Consider the following 25,260-nt stretch of genomic DNA (forward strand, 5'->3'; position numbering starts at 1 on the left):
AAGCATTAAAAGCTGTTTTTAAGGGTTGCTCAAACCTGGGAATTGCTGTAATGTAGACTGGATAAGGATGATTGAAGTTGTTTTCGAAAGGGAAGTTTGTATTACTTGAGTAGTTAGCATGAATTCTTTGAGGATATTGCTGCATTAAACATACTGTCCACTTAAATATGTCTGATCAGTCTGGCCCTATGCAATGGCTAAGCTATAAAATCAGAGTAAAAATACTTTACTAATTTCCAGGGGGTGTTGCCTAGCTTAGCTAATATTGGACATCCCTCAGCGAAAGATGCAATATTAATGCAGCGTACTTGATTTGTTATTGTCATTATATGGGGAATCTATCTAGGTAAGTTTATTTCTGCAAGAGCAGAACACTACACTGGGATAAAGCAGTCGGACAGAGAGACTAAGGGGTGGTGGTCAAAAGGGTTTCAATGAAAAATAGGTTATTTTAATTACTTGGGACTAGTCCCAATGAGAAATATGACCATTGGGTGTTTGTGCAGAGCTGCCTTCTCTGCTGTTTTCTCTAATATTTTTATTCAAGAATGATGGACATTTGGATAGTTTTGGGAGGGAGAAATGCATTGGTAAGATTCTACTCGATTTACGAAAAGTGACTATGTTTGCTAATGGTTGTAATACTCCATTTTGAGAAAGGTGGAGGGGGTTAATTGGTCAAAGCCAGTTGTGGGGTGGAGCAAGGGTCAATAAAGCAGGAAGATGGCTGCTGTGGTCCTGGGGAGCCTGTTCCAGGTTGGGAGTTTATTGTAGTTAAGAGACGTATCCTTGTCTGTGAGTATGGTCTGGCTTTGGCATCCAGTCTGGGTTGGAAATTTCATATAGCTCATAACGTTACTCTAGACTGAGTTTAGTTTAGCTCACGGCAGGAGCATGTTGCTGTTTTGGGAGCTCACTCCAGTCTTAGGAGCTGTCAGACTTCAGAGGGTTTTAGTTAGTGGCTTCATAAGCTATAACTACCCCTTTATAAAGTTACTTATGCAAATGTAGAGAAGCTTCTACCTGGAGTTTTGGGAGTTAAATTTAGGGCGTGTCCTCTGGTGTTTAAAACTCTCATTTATTTTTCTACATTTTAGAGGGCGTCTCATGTCTTCTGCTTGCTTTTCCTTTACTGCATTTATGAGTCTAGAACCCAAGGCTGAAAACAACCTGACAGATATACATGACTAAACAAGAGGAAAGCTATCTTGGTTAGCTTTTTTGTTTAACTTGGAGGAGGAGTTCTCTAATACAGTATGTGGTTGAGAGCACAGCAGAGCCCTGTGGAGCTCAGAGAATTATGGGCAGAATTATTATGTAAATATTTTATGGCATACATTTCAATGGAAGTATATATATTCATGAGTATTCACTGATCTTACACCAAGCCTGTTAAGCTAGGTGAAGGAGGAGGAAATTTTCAATTTATTGGGATTGTAGTGCTTAGTACGGGTGCAAAGTAAAAACATGCTAATTTACAATAAAGCCTTGAGAGCCTTATGAATTTTGAGGGCCTCTCTCCTCCTGTGGAATGTGTATTTTGTGGTCATATACAGAGTAGGGATGTAAAATCCTATTTAATCAGTTAACCAGTTAAGTGTTGCATTTGACCAGTTAAATGGGATCCCAAGGGCAGGGGGCTAATCCTGCCTGGGCCCTCCACAAATAGAGGCTGCTCAGGCCACACTGTGACACCGGCGGGGGCTGCTTCAGCTGGGCCCACCACTCTATGGGTGGGTGGGGAGCAGCCCTCCTCCCAGTTAACTGGTTAACCAGTGAACTGCTGACTTCCTTAATACAGAGCTGAAATGACAAGTACTCAATTTACACAAGAATACCAGGTCAAGGCAGGAGGGGGAAGGGGGCATTCAGGAAGATCTGAGCTGATAACTGCCGATGAGCTGTAGTTAACAAGACCTTGTAAGGTCCATCCCAGCCCTACACTTCCATGATGCTAAGTACTCCAGGCAACTCCAACCAACAAACATGTACAAGTGAAGGCTCCCTGCCCCATTCTTTCAGTGGTGGTAGGATTGGGCTCTTACTAGGAAAAGTTAAAACACCCAAATGTGGCTGCTGCCACTGATCGTAGAGTCATAGCCTCAGCACTGCAGTTCTCAGATGAATTGCTTTATTCAAGCTACACACTGCTAATTTTCTAGTAGACCCATAATGGGCCAATAATTCTTTTTCATTTGGAGCACACAAATGTGTCTAATCATTTATAATGAACTTTCTCAATGGCTTCCCCTTCTCCTCACTTCATTGATTGACACTGCAATGCATTGGGGGTTCAGCTATTTGTTATGGTCAAAGAACTTTGCTCACTGATTTTGCTGCATCATCAAATAGAAGTGGAAAATGATATTTCCATCTACGCTATTCAAAAGTGCCCGGTGAACTCTCTCTGGCGTGCGATTTGTGATGATTATTTAAGTTTCCTGTGTTTCAATCTAGCTACTGGCAGGTGCTAATAAAAAGGATTGCAACATGCTGACCAAGAAAAAGAAAATATGGGTTATTTGGGGGGGTTAAAAAAATCTTCTCTCCGTGTCTTCAAGGTTTCACCTTAATGCACAGCCGCCATGTGTAAGGAAAACAGGATGCAGGGTTGCAGTGTTAAGGAACTGAATGTAAATCAAAGAAGACAAATCAGTTGCTATGCATTGCACTGGCTAGACTTCAGCATTTTGAGCAAGGTGACTAGCTGTCTCTGGCATGTTGAGGGAATTGCCCGTAACAGGGCTGTCCAGCTGTTTTTGTTTATGCTGGGGTGATAACATGTCACTTTTTCCTCCCACTGTGTCACTTTCTTCCCTTGTGCTGACAAGTGATTCAGATGGCCTGCTTTGGAAATGTAAATCAAACATGTGGAACATAAAGCAGGGTTTCAAGGTTGCCCATTAACCAGGGCGGAAGGGGTGGTGCAGCAAAAACAAACATTTCCAAGTTCAAGTCTGAAGCCATAGTGTGTGCTGAAAAAAATCTTCCTCAACCTCTATTGCTAGAAATCTTCAGGGTGCGCCTTTTCCTGGGGGTAGAATATATTCAGTAGCTCCAGAACTTTCCACCTCAGGTGCTGTGACTCCAAATCAAGTCTGACATCAGACTTCAAAGACAGGAAGAAAGTGAACATTAAAGAGGGTTTTCTCATTAGCACTCCGTGACCTCAGCCCAGTGTTTAACATTTCATGAAGGGTGGGTTCGTGATTTCCTATGAGCCTTCAGACTTGTGGCAGGCTTGATCTAATTTCCATCACCTAGTGACGCCAACTTCACTAGCCACTGTTATGAAAGACTGATGGCTCAAGGAAAGGGTTAGAGAGTCTGGGTATGTCTATTACTACGTACTTATTTTGGAATAAGCTATTTCTGAATAATAACTCCCAAAATGGCTATTTCGAATTAGCACCACTACAAATGCCCCTCGAAATAGTGCAGGTTTCTGTCAAAATAGCGTGTCCACACTGATTGGAGGCTGAATTGCATTTAAGCCCCCTGGAAGCATTCTGGGCAGGACATCAAGACAGCAGTCACTTCCTGGAGCTGCTGCCTGAAGCTATCTGAGGCTCTTGCTTAAAGCCCCCCCCCCCCCCACGCCTCAGACTCTTCACCCTTGCCTACTTCCTCGAGGGACAGAAAACTCTCCTCACTGCCTGCTCTGGTTGACCTTGCAGACACCACAGCACTCCTCCCATGGAGCTGGTCCTTCTGCAAAGCACTCGCTGGCTCCTAGACCTGATGCTGCACCTCCTGGTTAATTTGAGGTAAATATAACCAGAAAGGGACTGGGAGCAGGGAGAAGGGGAGGCAGGGCTCAGGGCTGGGGCTAGGACTGGCACCTGCCTTGGGTAGTCCCACCACCTTGTGTGTGGGGCCCTCAGTGGCCATGGAGAGATTAGGGGGGAAAGCTGGAGGGGTAGGGGTGGGGACAGGAGCAAAGTCAGGAACGGGTGCAGGGGGGACTTAGAAAGGAGCAGGTGCAGGGGGCGGCTGCTGGACCTCTCAGTCGTGGAAAGCAGGGGGTGATGGTGATGTATGCCAAGCATGCTCCAGGTCTGCTGAGACAGGTTCTGCCAGATGGTGTGGTGCAGCTCCAAGTCGACGTCCCACCTTTGCTCCTGCCACTCAAGACAATGCTGCAGGGCACGCAGGCAGGCAATATGTTCCCACTCCAGGTCCTCGTGGGGTAGTCTGCCCGGGCAGCTCTTGTGGGATCAGGAGGATGGCACGGGAGGTGGTGGATGTGCCTCACTCGCAGCTGGTCCAGCTGTGAAGAAAAGTGAGAAAGGCAGTCATCCCAGGAGACACTGTGCATGAAGCATAGCCCTCATCTCTGAGCCGACACCGAAAGGTCTCAGTTCAGACGATGATGATGTGCTTCGAACAAGGCCCTCTGTGGCCTGGATAGCAGGCACTGTCCCGCAGGAGCACAGATGTCCCAAGGGAGCCTCGCTACCCCCACGCCCTGGGAACAAGCAGGCATGGGAAGGGAGGGGGGGAGATGGGGCAGCTCGTCTTCCCTCTATGCCATGCAAACGCCGGGTCTGACAGTGGCGGTGTCCCACAGGGCGAGGACTTCTATCCTTGCCCACTAGAGGAGAGGGGAGAGGGTGCTGGGGGAGATGTGTGTGAGCAGCAGACACAGCCTGCCGGGAAGGGTGGCACTGGGGTCCCCTCCTTTTCCTCTCCCTGACACGCTCCCTGGGCAGGGACTCAGAGTCCTAAACCTCACCGCACTTCCCAGGAGTGGATGCTGCCCTAAGAGTGCGGGCAGGCCCATGTGTGGCACTGCTGTGTGTGTCCATGACCCTCGCCTCCTTAGTGGTGGCTTGCTGTGCGAGGGTGTCCCACCACTGAGTCAGGAGTAAGGCAGGTCTATTCAGGAATGTTGTGTGAGAAGGAGCTGAAGGTTCTTTTGTGGCAGCCTCATCCAGACTGGTGCTCCAAGTGCACCCACATGCACAGGCTGCTGTGAGATCCCCACGCAGAGAAGACTGAGTGAGGAGCATGCAGCCCTTCGCTGCCCTCCACCTCCCCCTGCATGTGTCTAGGGAAAGGAATGGAACTCACCTGAGGGGCCTTCCCCAGCTTCGTCCGAATCCTGGGCGACATCCTGGGAGGGGAGTACCACCCAGGGACAGGAAGACTTCGTGGCTAGCAGGTATCGTGCCCTGGCTGGCCTCGTCTTCCTCCTCCACCTCCTTCTCCTGGTACTCAGCCCTGCCCTCTGGGAGGCTGACAACAGGCATCTCCAGGCCGGAGTCCACAACCGGCTGGGACCCGACCCCCCCTCCCAGGATTTGGTGCAGCTGCTCAAAGTAGCGGCAGATCTGGGGTGCCACTCCTGAGCAGGAACTGTGTGTCCCCGGCCTTGGTGTAGGCCTGCCTCAGTTCTTTGATCTTCATATGCACCTGCTCCTGGGTGCACATGTGGCCCTTCTGGACCAGGCTTGCGGCCATCCAACCATACACCTTGGTGTTCCTGCATCTGGCGCGGAGATCCTCGAGGTTTGCCTCCTCACCCCAGACCTCAATGAGATCCAGGACCCCCGCACCAGACCAGGAAAGGGCTTTCTTCTTCTGCACCTCGGCAGGGGCTTGGGAGCTCACTGCTGGCTCACTAGCAGCCCTAGGGGGCTCAGTGGGAGCACTGGGGATCAGCCATTGCTCCACACAAGGATGTTGCTGTGTGGCACTGAGCTCTCGGGGCCTTTTTTGTGCCACAAACTGTTTCCCCTGTGACTGCACCTTTAAAGCCTGCAGGGGAAGGGAAACTATAGAATTCTGAGTGGTGTGGTCGGAGTGGCCACCAGGGCAGCTGTGAGAAGCCCTGAAGGCCAATTATTTCAAAATAATCACAGCTGTGCCAGCCACATACACCCTATTTTGAAATAACTATTTTGAAATAGGCATTATTCCTCGTGAAATGAGGATTTATTATTCCGGAATAAGAAAGCCGGTTATTTTGAAATAATTTTGAAATAATGGGCTTGCTGTGTAGACGCTCACCTTATTATTTCAAAATAACGCTGCAGTGAAGACATGCCCTCAGGGTTTGTGCCTGCTGGGCATCCCCAACTCCAATTGACTCCAGTGGGAATTGAGGACACTCAATACCTCACAAGAATAAACCATGTGGGCCCGATCCTGCAGACCTCATTCAGCCAAACATTCTCACTAACGGTAGTGGAAGATTTGCCTAGGTAAAGATGAGAAGCAGACCCTGAATCCCCAGGGAAATTTCAGTAGAATTGATTGGGACTGATAGATTTCTAACAGGCAGGGAAGTACCTCTGGTCATTTTGAATACCTGCTCATATTTCCTTGCTAGTCATTCCAGACAGATTGAAATCTAAAAGCAATTGGGATGCTGCAGAAGCCTTCAGAATCATTTCTGAGAGACTTCTAAAATCAGACGTACATGTTACCTCAGGGTGTTCTGTAGTGTCAGCATCAGCTGCTGGGGCCAAAACTGCCGCTTGGGTTTAAAGCATGGCTACCAATAAGTGAATTTGAAAGTGTCAGTTGGGTTCATTGACGCACGCTAGAGTTTAGATATTTACCAGAGCTTTCGTTGTCAGATTTCTGGAACCCCTGGTTGCAGTTAGGGATTTTAATGGGTAACCAGTTAACCGTTACCTGGCAAGCAATATTCCATAACAGTGATGCTTACTGGGTAACGGTTAACCGGTACCTGGGGAGCAGCCCCCTCCTGTGGCATGCCATGGGTGAAGGGCTTGCTCCAGCCCCACCGGGCCCCTACACAGAGCTGCCAGCTCCCAGACTATGTGGGTTGAGAACCAGCATCCCATGTGGGGCTGGAAGTGATAGTCCCACGTGGAAGCGGCTCCTGGAAGCACAGGATCCGTTTCCAGGCCCACATGGGGCTGCTACTTCCAGCCCCACATGGGCTGGGAGCCAGCAGTCCCACCCAGGCCCGGAAGGAGCCAGGCTGAAACAGTCCCCCTGTCTGCCCCCATTTAATCAGTTACCAGGTTAAACTTAACTTTTAACAGTTAAGTAATTAAATGGGTTTTTATACCCCCAGTTGCAGTTAGGCAGGAAATAAAACTAGAGCATCCTTTTTGGCTATATTTTGTCACTTTTCCTTTTAGTCCTGACTGCGGCCAGGAAACCCAAAGAGGAGAGAAACTAATTTTTTTAGAAAAATCTTTTGAATGAATTTCGAGCTGGCAAAAGACAGTGACAGAGGGAGCCTTAAAGTCACATCCTCCACTCACCTCCTGAACAAGAACCACTTGGGTAGCACAAGCTTCCCTCCTCTGGCCACCACTGTGCAGCAACCCAGGCCTGCAGAGGAAGCCCTTTTGGGTATGTCTACACTACAAAGTTAATTCGAACTAACAGAAGTTAGTTCGAATTAACTTTAATAGGCGCTACACATAGAAACCGCTAGTTCGAACTTAATTCGAACTAGCGGAGCGCTTAATTCGAACTAGGTAAACCTCATTCTACGAGGACTAACGCCTAGTTCGAATTAAGTAGTTCGAATTAAGGGCTGTGTGGCCACTTAATTCGAACTAGTGGGAGGCTAGCCCTTCCCAGCTTTCCCTGGTGGCCACTCTGGGCACCACCAGGGAAACTCTTCTGCCCCCCCTCCCGGCCCCGGAGCCCTTCACGGCACCTGGCACGGCACAAGCCAGCCACCCGCTGCCACCCAGCCCTCCGCCTCTTCCTGGGACCAGGCTGGCGGCTCCCAGGAGCCTGCCAAGGGCCGCACGAGGCGGGCGCCTGCCTGGTCCGGTGCGGAGATCGTGGACCTCATCCACGACGTCCGCAGTAGGCACAGGAAAGTGGCCGTTTAGGGCAGGAGAGCTGCCAGCCTGGCCACCCAGGAGCAGGTTTGCATGAAAATCAAGGTGGTCCACTGAGACCTCCGACCCTGAGCCCTGAGCTTAGAATGGCTGTACTGGGTCAGACCAAAGGTCCATCTAGCCCAGTAACCTGTCTGCCGACAGCGGCCAACACTAGGGACCCTGGAGGGGATGGACCGAAGACAATGACCAAGCCATTTGTGTCGTGCCATCCATCTCCAGCCTTCCACAAACAGAGGCCAGGGACACCATTTCTACCCCCTGGCTAATACCACTCCATGGACCTAACCTCCATGACTTTATCTCACTTCTCTTTAAACTCTGTTCTAGTTCTAGCCTTCACAGCCTCCTGCAGCAAGGAATTCCACAGGTTGACTATTTGCTTTGTGAAGAAGAACTTTCTGTTGTTAGTTTGAAGCCTGCTACCCATTCATTTCATTTGGTGTCCTTTAGTCCTTCTATTATGGGAACTAATGAAGAACTTTTCTTTATGCATCCTCTCCACCCCACTCATGCTTTTATAGACCTCTATCATATCCCCCCTCAGTGTCCTCTTTTCTAAGCTGAAAAGTCCCAGTCTCTTTAGCCTCTCTTCATCTGGGACCTGTTCCAAACCCCTGATCATTTTAGTTGCCCTCCCCTCTCCCACCCTCTCTCTTCCCCTCTCCCACCTCCTTTTCCCAGTCTCCCCGAGTTTTGTTCAATAAAGAGAGTTTCTATTTTTGAACACACGTGTCCTTTATTTTGTACATCAGGAAGGGGGGCTAGGGAGTTGTAAGTGGAAGGAGGTGAGGGAGGAATGGGGTACGAGCCCCCGATGGGGAGGACTGGGCTGGCTCTGCTGGCTCCTCGGGGTGGAAACTCTCCTGAAGCCCTTTGATTGACCCCCCCTCTGGATGGCAGCTGGGCTGATGGCCAGTGTGGGCACTCAGGGCACTCCAAGCCAGGACTGCTTTGCAAGCGGGGAACCCCTGAGAACTGTCTGTCCTGGGTGGGGGTCGGATCCCTTTAAGCACAGCCCTCGGCTAGCCTGAGGCAGCAGCTCCACACGCTCAGTCCTAATCTGATGCCCTGCCGGCACTGCTTCCGGCCATCCTTAACCTCGGTTCAGGGTCCACTGCTAATTCGAACTAGTTTTTAAGTCTAGATGCGCTAATTCGAATTAGCTTAGTTTGAATTAACTAAGTTAGTTCGAATTAGTGCTGTAGTGTAGACATACCCTCTGAGAGGGAAGGGAGAGTTCCTTGTAAACGTATCTGGTCCTTGGCCTCTCTGCTGAGACTTGGCATTGGAAAAAGTTCAGAAAAGGGCAACAAAAACTATTAGGGTTATGAAATAGCTGTCATGTGAGGCGAGATTAATAAGACTGGGACTTTTCTGCATAGAAAAGAGTTTGTGATAGAAGTCTATAAAATCATGAATGTGTGGAGAAAGTAAATAAGGAAAGCGTTTTTGCTTGTTAACATACCACAAGAACTAAGTGTCACCAAATGAAATGAATAGGTAGCAGTTTTAAAACAAACAAAAATTCTCCACACAGTGCACAGTCAACCTGTGGAACTCCTTGCCAGAGGATGTTGTGAAGGCCAGGACTTTAACAGGGTTCAAAAAAGAACTAGATACATTTATGGAAGGTAGGTCCATTGATGGCTATTAACCAGAATGGTAGGAATGGTGTCCCTAGCCTCTTGTTTGTCAGAAGCTGGGAATGGGCAACAGGGATCACTTGCTGAGTCCCTGTTCTGTTCATTCCCTCTGGGACACCTGGCATTGGCCACTGTTGGAAGACAAGCCATACTGGGTCAGACCAAAGGTCCACCTAGCCCAATATCCTATGTTCTTATGTTCTTATCTATAGATGAAATGTGCTAGGGGTTGTTATTTCACATGTGCCACCCTTCAGCTGCCCGTTGGGAACAACATACACTTGCTAATAGCCTGGGCTAACTTCAAACAGGCTGGCTGTATTATTAGTTTCCTTAAACACTGGGAAAGTTGGTCCTAAACTTATAGGATTACAATGATCCAGTCATCTGTCTGTGAACAATGTTCCACCCCACTGATGTAAACAATTCTGTGCCAAATTAGGCTGTATCTAAGACCAAGTTGAAGACCATTTAGTGGAGCTGTGATGGGGATGTTACAACATGATCTCTTTTTTTGACTGGCTCTTACTCTCTTTATTTTTAGAAGAACCATGCTGAGCTTTAAAATTGCCTTGATTATAACGTAGCATTTAAATGATTTGCCCTAACTCGTTATTTTGCATTTGAAAGTTGCTACTTGCTGGTAAAAAAAAACCACTCTCTTCCTCTCTTGCTTAGCAAATTGCAATCCTCAATCTGCAGCTTCAAAACCATGTTGCCATGGAAATGATGATTGTGCAGTCGTAAATAAAAGTATTGTGGGGGAAGTGGGGTCTGCAGCATAAACAGGGGCAGAGATACTAAGGAAGAAAATACCAGAATGGCATAAACATATAGAAAGATCATTTTAATGGGTTTATCATCATTAGCCTCCAGGCTGCTGAATAGTAGCATCTCATTATAAGCTTGGCAAAAATAACAAAACTCCTTTAAAACCAAAAAAACCCCAACACCCACAAAAAAAGTCTCAGCTATTTGTATCCATTAAACTGAGACCAGAAGAAAGCAATCCTGTGCCCATGCTGACAAGATCAGTGTTGAATCAGATCTGTATTTTTCCCAGCAGCATGTTCAACAGATACAGCAGCTTAGTCAGTATCTTCATGCAGGGGCAGTCCTATAATGTTTGTGACCATGGTACCTGTGGGCTTCTATGACGTCTGAGCCCCTCAGCATCAGATTGAGTAAAGGAAAGCAAGGGGCATTACTTCGGCCTACAAAAATCAACTAACATGGCTGCAACACTGGTCTAGGAAGATGGCTGACCTGCTTGCTGACAATACCTATTAGATGAAATAAGAAATATGAGAGCTGAGGGGAATTAGGGCCAAAGGCTCTGGCCAAAACAAAAAGACACAAAGAATAAACAGGTTGCAGTGCCGGGCAGCGTGAAATACCCATAGGCTATCTCAACATTTACAGCAGAATGTACAGTACGTATACCACATGCCCCCCCCAGCATGGATATAAATAGTTGCATAGACGGTGAGGTGCTGCTTAAGCAATTAGAATAAAGACACGCCAGAACTTTAGGGCTACGTGGCTCTTCTATCCATGCCTGTGCAGTCCCTCCCATGTCTACACTGCAGTATAGTGTCCCACGGCCTCCCCCAGCCAGAGTCTTTTGCTGCCCAATGCAGCTACGCAGCACAATGTGGACACATTCTGCCTTTCACTGTGGTGTGTAGCAACGCGTACCATAGGGCCTCTGATGGTGGGGGAGAGGAAAGGGGCAAAAGGGGGCAGTTGCTCTGGTTATTTAAAAGAGTCTTGAAAAGAGTTATTTAAAAGAGTTATTTAAAAGTGGCTCCAGGTTGCCACCACTGCCACTACCACATTGGCAGCCACTGCCGGAGCCCCACACGGCGAGGTCTAGGCAGTTCTGAGCACTGCCTGGGTAGGGTGCTCTGGGAGAAGGGTGGGCCATTATTAGTTATGGTGGGTTTTCATTATTCAACAATCTGCTCAGTTTGATTAAAAGGTCCATGCTGGAAACCCTTAGGCAGCAGGGTTTATGTGTTAAGGATACATGCCTGTCTTCTTGTATTTGAACATCAATACAAGCATCTAGTGCTTGGGGAGTCACTCCAAATAAATTTAAAGAAATAAAAATAAATTGCAAATGCTTGTTCACCCTACCTACTGATTCCCAGACAGGCCAAAAACACTATTTCCAAATAGTGTTTTCTGAGACGCTGAAACTCATAAACCTTTTGCGGATCCTGGATGACACTGCATATTAAAAAGATGATTCATTTATTCCTCAGAGAAAGAATGTACAGTACCAGCTGTATCACTTCTTACTGGCTGAGTGACAACATTGGTGATATTTCCACGGGGAAACTGCCTGCCTGCTCTTTTTGTCACAGGTCAGGCAGAGAGCTATATAGAACCACAAAAGGGAGGTGACACAGAGAAAAGATTAGTGAGGAGATGAAACAAAAGAGAACTTGAAGGTGTAATCACCAAGGTAACAAAAAAAAGTGTTTGTGCATTTGGTTTTCTACAAGGAAACAGCCTCAAATTTTCTGTCTGAAAGGCTTTTTTCCTTTTGTTTTTGTATGGACAGACTACACTTTTGCTCTCTGAGCTGAGACCCGTAATAGCTCATATTTCAGACTATGGTGCCACCTTCCTTCTCTGGTCCACCAAAGGACAATCCAGCAAAAAAATAGATCTGCTAAGATCTGATATCCCTAAATTAATGACGCATATTGCTATTGATTGTTCCTTGAAGATACATATAAATAGCTCAAAACACAAACAACAAATGTGTTCTTCTTTGCACTTCTCCTCTAAGAGAAGCAGAGCACCTGCAGGAAGCAAAATAAGACAAGTATCAGATGGGTTCTATCTACTTCCTGAGGGTACATCTAGACTATGGCACTATTCGGGGTACCGGAGGTATCCCAAAATAGCTATTCTGCATCTTTTGAACCAGCACGTCATTTCAAAATAGATTTCGAAATAACAGGCTCGGTATTTCAACATCCCTATAACCCTCATTTCACAAGGGTAAAGGGACATTTCAGAATAGTGGTTTATTTTGAAATGAGATCGAATTAGCATATCTTATTTCGACCTATGGATGCAGTATAGAGGCACCCTGAGAGCTTATCTGAAGGGCAGCTGGCCACAGCTTTGAAGAAACCAGAAGCTACCTAGCTTTGTAGCTGGAGTTTTGGTATCATTGCACTGGTGGCTTGTTTATGGGTGGGGATGATGGAAAAATCGGACTCAAAGACTACCCAGGCCATTGGTAAAGGAAAAAATTCCTACGGCCACTCCTACTATAATCAAATGGAAGTGGAGAGGAAAGCCGCATGTTTGGATCCCTCGTAACCTGCACTGCCAAAAATATTGTACATACATCAGCTAATCGATATGTAAGCAAATGCAAAACGATTATTAAAAATAAACTTGAAAGCAGACTGCGGTTGCACTTTAGCTCATGGAATATTGAGCCAATTCCCTGACTAAAATGTCTTTCAAATATGAAATCCCTGTCAAAGGAACACATCTAGTCTGATTTTATTTCAGGCTTTCCCTGCTTGCATTAGCTGGAAGTTAGCATTAGAGATTTGCTTTAGTATGTGATCTTAACAGGTCAAAGTTCCTAAAGGTGGTTTCCCCCCCCCCCTTGTGTATTAGAAAAATATGTGCCTCTGAGCTAGAACCCACGAATCAGAAACAAGTCACATTAAAACAGTCTAAAATGTATGTTTACAAAGCACCTACAGCAAGCAGATAGAAGCATTATGTAAATATGGGAAAAGATGCCATTGAGAGCTCCAGTGGCAAACAAATCAGTTTATTTAACCAGCTTATACAAAGAAGTTAACATGTGAAGCATGAGACTTCATGTGTTTAGGTGAGCTCCCACATTGAAACCAGCCATTCACACTTTGCAGAAATACTATCCCTGCTGAGCTTGAGGTGTCTTTCCAGCTTTGCTGTAAAAAACACCAATCCTTTTAGGGACATGGTTGCTATTCTTTTTGGAGAAACCAGATTTAAGCCTACAATATTAAAGCTCCCGTTTTTGGAATAAGGCCTGACAGTTCCAAGCCTGAGTATTGTTTAAAACAACAGAACTTTTATGATTTTTAGAGAGTATCTCAATAATGACCCTGCTGAAAAGAGAAAAAGAACTTCAAGCCCTTATCTAGGCCTCATGGAATAGAAAGGCCTCTAGGTTCACTTTAGCAACAAATAACATGTGGCACTCTGGTTTTTCTCTTTCCCCCATAGTGTATATGAACAAGCCATTTAGAGAGGAATGGAAAAAAATACATAATCATTCAAGCTTTTAGCGTTTAGCTTTTGCATCAGACATTATCAATAGATCTCAAAGTGCTTTACAAAGGCAGTCAGTACCTTTATGCCCATTTTACAGATGGAAATGGAGGCACAGAGCAGCAACATGACTTACTCATGGTCATCTAGCAGGCCACCTGCATAACAAAGGTCCAGCATATTTGTGTCTGAACCAGAGCAGATTTTTAAGGGTAAGTCTACACAGAAGGGCAGAATTAAGCTATGCAACTTGAGCTACATCAATTGTGTAGTTGAAGTTAAAATAATTCGGCTTTTGGTACTGTCTGCACAGCAGGAAGTCGAAGGACGAACACTCTTCCTTCAACTTCCTTAACTCCTCAAGAAGCAAGAGTTACAGGTGTCAGAGTAAGAAGTCCTCCAGCTCAACATTATTTCGAAACAATGGCTTGCAGTATAGACATGCTCTTTGTTATTTCAGAATAACTTCAGTTATTCTGAAATAGTGCTGCTGTGTGGACATAGCCTAAAAGAAAAACCAATCCTGATTTAAAAATTGCCAGTGATGCAGAATACATCAACACCAAGTTATTCCAATAGTTAGCAACCTTCACTGTTACAAAAAAACTGTAGCTTTCACGTTTCATCCCTCGTTTCTTTTGATGTGTTTATCTATTGAACAAGTTCCTGAGCTTTCTTCCTGAGACCCCTCATCCTCCCACCTGTCTGAATCTCAATGCTGTTGACAGGTAAGAAACTGCTCCTTTTGTTCTCTTTTGAGACCAAGTAACTAAATAATAAATCTATCATATATTAGATTATTGGAGAGAAGCAACAAGATGAATTGACCCTCAGCAGTTCACAATTATCTCTAATGTTCTAATTATTCTAAAATACTTAACAAATGCTATGAACAACTGATGGTCTGTAGCTCATTTGAGAGCACGTTACTCTGATCAGTCACTGTAACCAAAGAGACTGACAAGGATCTGGACAGCAGTCTTGCAGGGGAGTGATGGGTGGAGCAGTGACATCACAAAGGCCTTTGGTAGGACCTCAGTCTATTGGGCAAAGGTGGTGGTGAGGCAGTGACTTCACAGAGCGATCCTGACATCAGCGAGGTAGGACTAAGGCACCCAGCAGGAGCAACCTCAGAGACCCCCATGGTTTTGTTGCAGCAACTCTTGCTCTTGAAGTCTCTCCTTCAGGACTGAGGGAGAAGTACGTTTTATATATGTGAACGTGTGGAGTGACCATTTTAGAGTTTTCTCCATTCCTACTATTCCTGATGATGTCCCTGTTTCAAAGATAAGAGCATCAGAGAGGTTTAGATCTTGCTCAGTCTGATCTACCGGGTTCCATCTGAATTCAAGGCAAAGACATCACCTGTAAGATGGCAGAATGTGATTTCCTACCTAGGTCTTTGACCACTACTTTTGTCAGTGGGTACTTTGAGATTTGTCTTTTTAGGGTTCCTTTTCCTCTTTCTCTTCCTCTTTTCTCTTCTTCACATTTCTTTTTATTCGCTTCCCTCCTTCCACGAAGGAGGTGTGTGTGGGGGAGGGGATTCTACTCTCATTTTGGGAGGCTCTGACAACGAGATGGGTCTGGAAGAGTAATTAAAGTGATCCCTTTGAATGGTGATCTAGGGCATGCTTTGGGACAACTGGTGAGACCCCCCTCAGCCTTTTACCTCTGAGTTTCAATGCTGATAGGCTGACAAAGGGGCTATTTATTAACAGGAAGGACTCACATCCATTTGTTCTCTTTTGAGACCAAGCAAATAAGTCGACCAATCATGTATTTGATTAATCTTGTTGCTTTTCCTAATTACCTTTTATGATGAGATAGCTGGCTTTGTGGATATGAGGCAAGCAATGGATGCGATGTATCAAGATCATTAGGAAAAGCAACAAGATTAATCAAATACATGATTGGTTGACTTATTTGCCTTCCTAAGGATGGGAAGAGTGTTACAGGAGGATGTGTACAATGAGCAGATATCTTGGGTGCGAATTCCTTAAAGCATGAGATGGTCATCACACTGTCTTCGTTTAATTTATCTCCTGTAGTTGTAGTCATAGACCTATCATCTGTGTAATATGTTCCAAAAGAAATGTACTTCTATGAGCAGTACTGGTTCATTTAAATAAGGCAGCAAATATCTTTCTTGGTTAGAAGAAATGTTGTTTACTCTCTGCAGAAATGCTACTGATCAGTTTAGATATGCACAAAATTAAATGACTCAATTACACAAGCATTTCTTGCTTGGCTTTCACAAAGTGTTTCAGTTCTGATCTTCACAGAAAGAAACTTGAAAGCGTGATACCATGGAATAATTATATAACACTGGGTGGATCCTGGTGCTACTCTGTCGTCCAAAACATTTAATTAACATTATGGAATGAACTCTGAATGCCTATTAAAAGAAAATCATTAACCTCCATTTCTCATATCTTTGCTACATTCACTATGTAAGAAGCAAAATATTAATCACAAGAGATGGTTCATACCAGCCATAGTCCTATAAAAAATGATCTTTGAAATCATCATGTGTTATTCCTTAAATAATCATTATCAACTATGATAAAGTATACTGGTTCTCAGAAAGAACTTTTTTAAACTGTACCATGACCTAAGTTGCCACTATCCACACTTGGGTTTTTACCATCCTGGCAAACTGAAAAACGTCCATCCATATTCAAGTCTCAGAGGGATAGTCGTGTTAGTCTATATCTGCAAAAACAACAAGGAGTCCTGTGGCACTTTAAAGACTAACACATTTATTTGGGCATAAGCTTTTGTGGGTAAAATCCATGTTATCAGATGCACTGGAGTGGAAATTAAAGAGGCAGGGGTATATATATATATATGTATGTATGTATGTATGTATGTATGTATGTATTAGTCTATGAAAGGAAGAGAGTTAATTAGCAAGTGTACGACCTGTGTTAACGAAGCCAATCCAGTCAGGGTGGATGTGGCTTATCCATACTCAGTAACTCAAAAACACAAGGTGAGTGCAATGCCCCTTCTGAAAGCTGCATTTCTTGCAGGACTAAGTGGGTAATTGCAATGGCTGTTTGTGCATTTTGAAGGCGGGAGAGTGAAGCGGTATTTCCAGCTATCACACGGACACCCTCTGTCACTGTGTGCAAATCACTTGTCCCCTCTCTGCCTCCATTTCCCCTAAACAATAATGATGCCTCCCTCACAGGGAAGTGGATAGGCTAATTGCATGAAGAGTGTTGGAGGTCGGCAGTGGGAAGGTGCTCTTTCAAAGTACTGTAGTTATGCTTATCTAGTTTCAGGTAATACTCATTGGCCCGCCTTTAATAATTCATCCGTAAATGTATTGGCTAATCATGATACCTTGCTGCCCTCCATCTGTTATCCTGACCCTCTGTGGGGCCAGATCCAAAACCCCATGAACACAGTGGAAAATCTTCCATTAACTTCAGTGGACTTTGGATCAGGCCCAGATTTCAATGAGATTTAGGCACCTCAATACCTTTGATGCACTCAGATTTCATCCATATTTCTCATACAAAATTAAGTCCAACAGGCAGTGTGGTCCAGTGGTTAGAGCACTGAACTAGGCATCAGGGTTTCTATCAGTCTAGGCACTTACACAGTCCTCATTACCATACATTACCATAGTATCTGAGCACCTCACAGATACCATTACACTATTTAGCCTCACAACACCCCTCTGGGTTAAGGGAATGCTGCTATCCCCATTTTACAGATGGGGAACTGAGGCAGAGACTAAGGGTGGAATTCACAAAGAGCGCCAGGCTTACAAAACTGAGCCTCATGGCACCTAACTTTTAGGCACCAAGAAAATGACAGGAAACAGCACTGTGATCCACAAAGACAAGTTGAGAGCCTAGGCCTCCTACGCAATGAATGGGGACAGACAGGTGTCTTCGAATGCAATCCACAAAAGCCAGCCTGCCTAAACTAGCTAATGGGAAGCACAGATGTGCCACGCCACGCCCTCTTCTCAGAGATCAATCCAGGATCCAGGGAGGAGCTTAGGTCTGCTTAGCTAACTACAAATGTAACCTGATGCCTGGCTTAGGCACCTACATAGTTTCTTGCAGGAGTTGCCTGCCTTATTCCACACAAACTAGCCAGAGGAAGATGAGGTGCCCACCTTATAACTTTTAGACCACTCCTTAGAGAGCAGGGGTTTAGATGTGGGATACCCAAATTCAACTCCCCACCCAGTGACAGGGGAAGAGAAGGATGGGAATGGGGTCTCCCATCTCTCAGGAGCATGCTCTAACCACTGAGTTATAGGATGTTCTAATGTGGGGCACTCTCAGTCTCTCATGTTGAAGCAGCTCGGAAATGGGATAAATAGTAAAGAAGTGATTGGAACAGGAAGACAGGACTCAGGTTTCCTGGCCCTCAAGTGTGTGCCCAAGCCACTGGCATGAAGAGTCATCTTCTCTCTTGTTGGCCCATTCCTTCTTTCCTTACTTGATCCTCAGTGGCAGACTTTCAACAGGGGAGACTGACAAAGGCCCACATCAGACTATCCCATATTGGGGTGGTTAAAGAACTCTCCTGAGAGGTGGGAATCCCCAGTTCCCCATTGCCAGGGAGAGGGAATTGAACGTGGCTTATTTGGGGTAAGTACTGTGATCAATGGGCTAAATATTATAAAGTGGGCTTCACCTTCAGCTTTTGAACGGGGCCTGATCTGGCAGGCACACTCAAAGTGCCTCCCTCATCAGGAATCGTGGATGAGTTAGGTGGCTAAATGCCTGTTTTCTCAGGGTTATCCTCAAAATCACCCCCTCTGATCTACATTTTCTTCACTAACATGAGAGAATACAGGTGGAGTTGACATCCCAGTAGACGTTCCATCCATTGATAATGCCCTTCACGGATAGTTCGTCCATTTACATGACAACAATAGTTATCCTTTTCCTTGTGTTGGGCATTTGTTTCAAATGTGCTGTCCGCCCCACCTAACTATTCCAGGATGTAAAGATCAGCTGGTTGGGTACCTTTTATCTTCCAGTCCAAGTGATCCAGTGCAATCAAGTTAATAATTATGGATTCATAAAGTCAGCGACCATAAGGTCATCAAGTCTGTCCTCTTGTATGACCCAGGATGAGGAGCTCTGCTAAAAGTAACCAAACTACAGAGAGAGGCAGAAGAATCAGCATTTCTTCTCCATTTTGCTGAACAGTTGAAAAGGAATCCTAGAATGAAGCTAACCCTAATTCACAGACTGAAGTTCAACAATATTTCTGTGAACGAAACTTGAATACCGATCCTTTGGAACCCTGGCACTCGCAAAAGTAACTTTTGTCTCTGGACACGTCATTATGATGGTGGGTGGGTGATCAGTCTGAAGATAAGATTAGCAAAGAAACTTGTTTTCATCAGGTCATCCAGCCATTAATAGATGGCCATGTCTGATTTTGCTGGTTTCAAATGTGCAACCCCCAGCAACAGATCGAATAGCCCACAGATATGTTTTCTTCACAGAAGATTTTGAAAAATGGGAGTTACTGCATCATGTAATTTCGTTTTCAAATATATTCCCTTCTGCAAGCCACAAATAACCAACACAGACTTGAGTAGGAGATGTTAAAATGTTCTCATCTTGAGGAGTTTTTCCATTAAGTTCAATGCAGTAAGGATTTAGCCTTTATAGCATTTTGCTATGCAGCTCATCTGCATTGAGAATTTTTTTAAAGGACCCATGAAGAAATGTGTTTCAAAAGAAACAGTCATACAAATAAACACAAATACTTGCAGAATAAATCCAAACCATCAGTGCCGCATGCGCCCCTCATTATTAGAGACAGGTCAGGAAGGGTTCACAAGTGTAAAACGTTCATGTGAATTATGAGAATGCTGCTTGGTTTTCTTTCAAGCTGTAGTCTGGAAACAGATGGTGGCTGTAGCATTTATGACAGCACAACAAGTTACTGCAAGCCTCTCCGTTCCTCTTGCTCTCTTCAAAAGTGCAGCTGCAAAGCAAGTTATGGAAAATCGTATTAACATCCTGCTCTGCCACATATTCCACCCAATCCACTAGCCCAGATGGATCTAGCCACCTTTTCTACTTGCCTAGAGGAGCAAAGAGGCTTTTCTGAGTCCATCCCTGGTCCTAAGCAGTTATTTAACTAGCTAGTTTAAAATGAATGGCTTATCACAGCCACAAGAAAGGACAGTTTTTTCTCCTGAAGAGATCAGGTACTTAAGGCCATCATAGGCATTGTCTGACCTAGAGTATCAACCACAAAATACACATACAGGCTACGTCTACACTGGCCCCTTTTCCGGAAGGGGCATGTAAATTTCACCAGTCGTAGTAGGGAAATGCACGGGGGATTTAAATATCCCCCGCGGCATTTAAATAAAAATGTCCGCCGCTTTTTTCCGGCTTTTAAAAAAGCCGGAAAAGAGCGTCTACACTGGCCCTGATCCTCCGGAAAAAGCGCCCTTTTCCGGAGGCTCTTATTCCTACTTCATTATTCCTTATTCCTATTGACCTTCAGCAAGGCAGGGGTTTCTAAGATCCAAAGTTTAAAAGATCGGCATCTAGTGGGATTTTCATGAGCACTTGGGTACTTTGGACCATTAGAAACCTGAGCCACTTTTTGCAAATGAAACTTAGGTGCTTTCAAATTTTTGTACTGAGATTCCTATCTTCAGGGACTTAGTCTAAACTTAGACATGGAAAACACAATGAAAGTTCAACAGACCATGGCAGGGACGGATGAAGTGAGCAGAATAGAGGTAAAGCAAACTGAGGGACCTACCGCTTTATCAGACAGTAGGAAATAGTAAAGTTTCATAGGTAATGCTTGAAACTTTAAATCGGGGTGGGAACCCAGATGTGGCCGCTGACTTGCGTGGATCTGACCACCAAGGCTCAGCCCCCCTCTTCCCCTCCAGCATTTGGGATCCTGCACCTACTGCAGGACTGAAGCACACAAAATCTACTAGCTTGGGCCCACTAAGCTCTGGTGTGTGAGGGGAATGTGGGGAGTGTCTTTCTCCTTCTCTGTCAGGGGCCACATCAATGAGGGGCTTTTGGGGGGGGAGGGAAAGGGGCCTTCTCACTTGTGTGCAGCCTCCGACTGAATTTTCTGGGGATCAGTGGCCCCCGACCCAAAAAGGTTCCCCAACCCTGTTTCAGCTCTTTAATATGATGCCTACACTGAAATATATCTGTGGGAAAAAAATTGATCCACCCCATTCTTTTGGTCAAATCTCCCATCTTTCTTTCTTTGGGAAGTAGCCATTTGATTTATAGATGCCATTGCTTTTGTTTATATTACAGTTGCACTAATAGCTTTCAACCCAGAATTCCAGTATGCTAGATGCTGTACATATACCTCGTAAGAGACAATCATTGGCCTGAAAAACCTACAATCTAAATATACAACAAAAAGAAAGGGTGGGGGGGAAAGGAAGTATTATTATGCCCATTTTACAGGGGAACTGAGGCACAGAGAGCTTAAGTGACTTTCCCAGGTTGCCCAGGAAGTCTGAGGTTGAATCCGGTTCTCTGGAGTGCCAGTCCAGTGCACTAAACATAACGGCTACTTCTAGACTGGCATGATTTTCCGCAAATGCTTTTAACAGAAAAGTTTTTCTGTTAAAAGCATTTGCGGAAAAGAGCGTCTAGATTGGCACGGACACTTTTCCGCAAAAGCACTTTTTGCGGAAAAGCGTCTGTGCCAATCTAGACACGGTTTTGTGCAAGAAAGCCCCGATCGTCATTTTTGCGATCCGGGCTTTTTTGTGCAAAACAATACCGCATTGTCTACACTGGCCCTCTTGCGCAAAAGCATTTGCGCAAGAGGGTTTTGCCCGAATGGGAGCAGCATAGCATTTCTACAAGAACACTGACAATCTTACATGAGATCATCAGTGTTCTTGTGGAAATTCAAGCAGCCAGTGTAGACAGCTGGAAAGTTTTTCCGCAAAAGCAGCTGCTTTTGCAGAAAAACTTGCCAGTCTAGACGCAGCCAAGCTATTGACAGGTACTGAATCAACAGCTCTGGAGACTGAAGTTCATTAATCCAAGAACAGATGCAATAAAGGCTGCAATCATAAACCAACTTTTGTGTTTCCTGCTTCCTGTGACTCAGGTCTGATACAGAGGATAAGGGCTTATGGTTAGAGCACTGCAGATCTGCAAATATCCACTTTAAAGCCACAGACCCTGTTTGCAGATCACAGATGGGCACAGAGTCTGACTATACTACTTGTATCCATGGATCATGTCCAAATGTGGATACAAATTTTGCAGATCAAATGTGGATACAAATTTTGTATCCATGCAAGACTCTACTTGTGATCAGAGCCTATTCTAGTCTCTAGACTCAATCAGATGCTTGCCTGGTGAAACTGACAGAAAATGTGTCAGTTTTTGACAATTAAAAGGTGTTTTTTTGGGGGAGCTATGTTTATCTATCTCATCATCATGATCATCATCAAATCTAAACAACCAAAAGTCCCTTGGACCTTTCCTTTAAGCCCAGAATATGTAACGTTTTCTTTTGGAACCCTCCTCTTGAGAAATTGATTAATATCTGATAAAACAATGTATTCTCTTTAAACAATGAGCCATAAAATACTTCAGAAGTTCTACCGCATTTTTTTAGCATTTCCTGATTTATAGACCTGGTTTGAGAATTCTTTTGAAGTGGCTGTAAGGATTCTTTATTTCTTCTAGTTCTGAGAAACATAAGATCAGCACTGGCAACCATTTTCTTAACTACATAAAGCTTTAAGATGAGATGATCAGATTAATTTCCCACCTTTTAAAACGTGTGTTATTTTTACACACTATAATAAACAAACATGCCAAGGAAACAAAGTAGGAGATCTGGTTGAGCTGAAAAAGGTCAAGATTGCTATATGCTTTAAGTTGCGGCCTGGCTTACTGATATTAGGCCACTCAGCCCACATCTGTACTAGGAAGTTATTTTGAAATAACCCCCCTTAGGTCAAATTTATAAGGCAAGCTTCCATACTACCAAGCCCCTTATTTCAAAATAATGGGCTGGTTATTTTGAAAGCTGTACTCCTGCTTTCCGCAGGGAATAACATTAATTTTGAAATACCTGTTTTGAAATAGCGTTAGTGTGGATGCTCCGGTGCTGCTAATTCAAAATAATTGGCCTCTGAAAACCTCTCACAGCTGCAGCTCTGACCGCTCTGGCCTCACCTGGCAACTCCACTGCTCACCTTCTCCTGTGGAGCTTAAAACTCCCGGCAGCAAAAGGGTCTGTGCCATGTTAGACGGTGAGAGCCACGTGTGACACAGCAGGAAGCAAGGAAGCCATGAGCAACCAAAATGCTCCCTCAGAGCCTCCCATGGTAGCCAGCCCTCCTTCTGCTGCTACTAGCCAAGGATGCAAGGGAACTCTAGCCTGGACTGGTGCAGAGATCCTGGACATCATCGAGGTCTGGGGGGAGGAGACCAACTTCCAGGATCTCTGCACCAGAAAGAGAAATGCAGAGGTCTATGGTCGGATTGCCACCAGCCTGGCTGAGAAAGACTATACCCAGACCCTCAACCAGTGCCGGATGAAAATAAAAGAGTTTACCACAAAGCCAGGGAGCAGAGCGGATGCTCTGGGGTGGCACCACACAGATGCCATTATTATGAACAGCTGGATGCCATCCTGAGGTGGGGGGTGGTCACCTTCCCCACCGTTGTCAGGATACACCCAGCATCAGACTCCAGGAGGGTGGGGTGGTGAACAATGACAATGAGAAGGAGGAGGCCAGCCAGGTGTCCACGCCTGCCAGCCAGGACCTGTTCCTCATCCTGGAGCCAGTCCCCCTCCTCCCCCCACTTCTAGGAAGTCTCCCAGGCTTCAGATGAACCTGTGGAAGGCACCTCAGGTGAGTTCTCTAACTTTCCTTATCTACACGTGGGGGCAGGCGATGGGCTGTGAGGGGCTGTGTGGTCCTCTCTCAGCCTACTTGGTCTGGGGGCTGCACAGTAGCCTGTGCACATGTGCACATGGAATGCCAGTCCGGAGCACTAAGCTCCATGATGCGCTCCTACAGGAACCCCTCGGTCCTTCTCACAAGACCTCCATGGTGGAACACCTTCCCATGACAAGCCACCACTAAGGAGTTTGGGAGAAAAGGCACACAGGGAGAATACAGGGGTCCCTTGTGGAGAGGACCGGGGGAGTCTCAGAACTGGCCTTGCATGAAACTGTGCTTCAAGGCCTCCCTGATGAGCACAGCCCCTTGATGTGCTCTCCTGATGGTGCTGGTGTCTAGCTACTCATCCTCCCTGGCCAGCCATTCGGCCTCAGCCCCCACTCCCCACCCCCTGCCACCCTGGCAGAAAAGTCTCTGCCTTGTTCTCACATAGGTTGTGGAGCTCACAGCAGGCTACCACCACAAAAAGGATGTTGCACTTGATGAGGTCCAGACGGGTGAGAAGACTCTTGGACCTCCCCTTTAAATGGCTAAATGCACATCCAATAACCATGCAGCACCTGCTCAGCCTGGTCCAGGCTGCCTGTGTAGGGCTTCATGAGCCAGGGGAGCAAGGGGTACACTGCGTTGCTCAAGAAGACAATGGGCATGCCTCTCTGACTCTGATGGTGCAATGAGGGAAAAAAGTGCAAGAGTGCATCTTTTGGAACAGGCAGGAATTCCAGAAGATGCGGGCGTCATGCGCCTTTCCTGACCAGCCAACACTGCTGTTGGTGAAGCAACCCTTGTGATCCTTGAGGTCCTGCAGCACCATGAAGAAGTACCCCTTTCTGTTGATGTAGTCCAAGGCCTGGTGGTCAGGGGCCAGGATGAAGGTGTGCGTGCTGTCTATGCTCAACCCCCACCTTGTGGAAGCTCAAGGTGGAAAAGCTGTCCATGATGCTGTCCATGTTCCCCAGAGTGACAACCCTCCATAGCAGCACCTGGTTGATGGCCTTTGTTACCTGCAGGAGCATGGCCCCAACTGCGGATTTCCCCATGCCGAACTGGTTCCCGACAGAGCAGAGGCTGTCCGGGGTAGAGAGTTTTCACAGGACAATGGCCACGTACTTCTGCACAATGATGGTGAGTTGCATGCGGGTGTCCTGTTGCCTGAGGGCAGGGGTGAGCCACTCACAGAGCCCAGGAAGGTGGCCTTGCGCATGCGGAAGTTCTGCAGCCACTGCTGTTCGTCCCATCCCTCTATGGTGATGCGGTCCCACCAGTCTGAGCTCATCTCCCACCGCCAGAAGTGGCATTTCGCAGTGTCCAGGGACTGAGAGGCATGTGCAGCAGCAGGAGCACCAGAACCTGGGAGAGCAGGGCCTGAGGTCCATGCTGGGGTTCATCCTACAGTTCTTGGTCCTTGTCCTGCTGGAACAGCATGTGGGCAGTCTGAACGTACTGCGCCATGAGGCACAGTGCGAGACCTGCGAGCCTTGCACTGCTTTGCAGCAGCTCTGGCTCCGTGTTTTGAATGCTGCAGCATCCGCAAGGGCAATCGGAGCACACTGCG

At 46.0% G+C, this 25,260-nt stretch overlaps 1 long non-coding RNA gene across 1 annotated transcript; it reads right to left on the reverse strand.

Moving 5' to 3' along the window:
* Nucleotides 1-1,905: 1,905 nt before the first annotated feature.
* Nucleotides 1,906-19,989, reverse strand: LOC142818613 (uncharacterized). Its single transcript, XR_012896164.1, has 3 exons — nt 14,657-19,989; nt 3,625-4,270; nt 1,906-3,109 (listed from the first exon to the last, which is right to left on the reverse strand). It is a non-coding gene; the product is annotated as an uncharacterized LOC142818613 (long non-coding RNA).
* Between the last annotated feature and the right edge of the window lie 5,271 nt (nt 19,990-25,260).

Source organism: Pelodiscus sinensis, chromosome 16, assembly GCF_049634645.1.
Source record: "Pelodiscus sinensis isolate JC-2024 chromosome 16, ASM4963464v1, whole genome shotgun sequence".
In the NCBI taxonomy this organism is placed as follows: domain Eukaryota; kingdom Metazoa; phylum Chordata; order Testudines; family Trionychidae; genus Pelodiscus; species Pelodiscus sinensis.